Below are 3,141 nucleotides of genomic sequence, written 5' to 3'. Positions count from 1 at the left end.
CCGGATTAGAACACTTTTATGTGTACATCTTCCATCGGTAATATAAACCGAAAATCAGGACATTTTAGTTAATCTTATTGAAAACACATTGATTTTTATCATTTGTATTGGAAGCAACATCTTTATACGTCTTTTCTAGGGTCTAAAAAATACGAAACGTCGCTTTTTGATTCGAAGTTAAAATCGTCAAATTTGGTATAATAATGACTTTTTTCACGTTTTTCATGTAGTTTGATATTACGTAAATATATTCATTTTTACCAATATTTCGATACTATTTCATATAGTATCACGATATGTGATTTGGCCTTCAAATCTCAGATTTTCGCATAATATTGCATTTTAAGTAAGTTTTCTTGCATTTTGTTTCGTACTAAAAATCATCGAATTCAGCAATATTTTGACGTTTATCATCCCCGTTTCCTTTATGTGATATAAACAAAATATCATCGAATTAGTCAATATTTTGCTGTTTTGCCACGTTTTTGTGAATTTTCAGTTTATTGCTATTAATTCATTAAATATACGATAAAAATGATGCAAAGACATAATTGATTAGAAATTAACCTTAAACACTTCTCTTTCAATCAACTATTTGTTTCTCGTTAAAATACTGAGTAAGATATTGGAAAGGGGAGAAGTTCTGTTTTTATTGCATATATCGACGTTTCAGGCGGATTACAGCGGTTTTACGTGTACATTTTCCATCGGTAATATAAACGGAAAATCAGAAATATTTTAGTTAATTCTAATGAAAACACATTGATTTTTTTCATTTGTATTTGAAACAACATTGTCATGTTTTTTCTTGGATCTGAATAATACGAAACCTCGCTCTATGATTTGAAGTTAAAATCCTCAAATATGGTAATATAGTGACTTTTTTCACGTTATTCATGTAGTGTGATTTTAGGTATATATATTAGTTTTTACCAATATTTCGATACTACTTCATGTTTTCTCACAATATGTGATTTGGCCTTCATATCTCAGAATTTCGCAAATTTTGCATTTTAAGCAAGTTTTCTTGCATTTTGTTTTGTACCAAAAATCATCGAATTTAGCAATATTTTGACCTTTATCATCCCCCTTTTCCTTTATGTGATTTAAACAAAATATCATCGAATTAGGCAATATTTTGCCGTTTTTCCACGTTTTTTTAATTTTCAGTTTATTGTTATTAATTCATTATATATACGATAAAAATGATGCAAGCACATAATTGATTAGAAAATAACCTTAAATACTTCATTTTCAAACACCAGATTGTATCTCGTTAAAATACTAAGTAAGATATTGAAAAAGGGAGAAGTTCTGTTTTTATTGCATATATCGACGTTCAGCCGGATTAGAACACTTTTATGTGTACATCTTCCATCGGTAATATAAACCGAAAATCAGGACATTTTAGTTAATTTTAATGAAAACACATTGATTTTTATCATTTGTATTGGAAGCAACATCTTTATACGTCTTTTTTAGGGTCTAAAAAATACGAAACGTCGCTTTATGATTCGAAGTTAAAATCGTCAAATTTGGTATAATAATGACTTTTTTCACGTTTTTCATGTAGTTTGATATTACGTAAATATATTCATTTTTATCAATATTTCGATACTATTTCATATAGTATCACGATATGTGATTTGGCCTTCAAATCTCAGATTTTCGCATAATATTGCATTTTAAGCAAGTTTTCTTGCATTTTGTTTCGTACTAAAAATCATCGAATTCAGCAATATTTTGACGTTTATCATCCCCGTTTCCTTTATGTGATATAAACAAAATATCATCGAATTAGTCAATATTTTGCTGTTTTGCCACGTTTTTGTGAATTTTCAGTTTATTGCTATTAATTCATTAAATATACGATAAAAATGATGCAAAGACATAATTGATTAGAAATTAACCTTAAACACTTCTCTTTCAATCAACTATTTGTTTCTCGTTAAAATACTGAGTAAGATATTGGAAAGGGGAGAAGTTCTGTTTTTATTGCATATATCGACGTTTCAGGCGGATTACAGCGGTTTTACGTGTACATTTTCCATCGGTAATATAAACGGAAAATCAGAAATATTTTAGTTAATTCTAATGAAAACACATTGATTTTTTTCATTTGTATATGAAACAACATTGTCATGTTTTTTCTTGGATCTGAATAATACGAAACCTCGCTCTATGATTTGAAGTTAAAATCCTCAAATATGGTAATATAGTGACTTTTTTCACGTTATTCATGTAGTGTGATTTTACGTATATATATTAGTTTTTACCAATATTTCGATACTACTTCATGTTTTCTCACAATATGTGATTTGGCCTTCATATCTCAGAATTTCGCAAATTTTGCATTTTAAGCAAGTTTTCTTGCATTTTGTTTTGTACCAAAAATCATCGAATTTAGCAATATTTTGACCTTTATCATCCCCCTTTTCCTTTATGTGATTTAAACAAAATATCATCGAATTAGGCAATATTTTGCCGTTTTTCCACGTTTTTTGAATTTTCAGTTTATTGTTATTAATTCATTATATATACGATAAAAATGATGCAAGCACATAATTGATTAGAAAATAACCTTAAATACTTCATTTTCAAACACCAGATTGTATCTCGTTAAAATACTAAGTAAGATATTGAAAAAGGGAGAAGTTCTGTTTTTATTGCATATATCGACGTTCAGCCGGATTAGAACACTTTTATGTGTACATCTTCCATCGGTAATATAAACCGAAAATCAGGACATTTTAGTTAATTTTAATGAAAACACATTGATTTTTATCATTTGTATTGGAAGCAACATCTTTATACGTCTTTTTTAGGGTCTAAAAAATACGAAACGTCGCTTTATGATTCGAAGTTAAAATCGTCAAATTTGGTATAATAATGACTTTTTTCACGTTTTTCATGTAGTTTGATATTACGTAAATATATTCATTTTTATCAATATTTCGATACTATTTCATATAGTATCACGATATGTGATTTGGCCTTCAAATCTCAGATTTTCGCATAATATTGCATTTTAAGCAAGTTTTCTTGCATTTTGTTTCGTACTAAAAATCATCGAATTCAGCAATATTTTGACGTTTATCATCCCCGTTTCCTTTATGTGATATAAACAAAATATCATCGAAT

This window comes from Procambarus clarkii, chromosome 20, assembly GCF_040958095.1.
Source record: "Procambarus clarkii isolate CNS0578487 chromosome 20, FALCON_Pclarkii_2.0, whole genome shotgun sequence".
Lineage (NCBI taxonomy): Eukaryota > Metazoa > Arthropoda > Malacostraca > Decapoda > Cambaridae > Procambarus > Procambarus clarkii.
The sequence above is the reverse complement of the archived record's forward strand: the minus strand, read 5'-3'. Positions refer to the sequence as shown.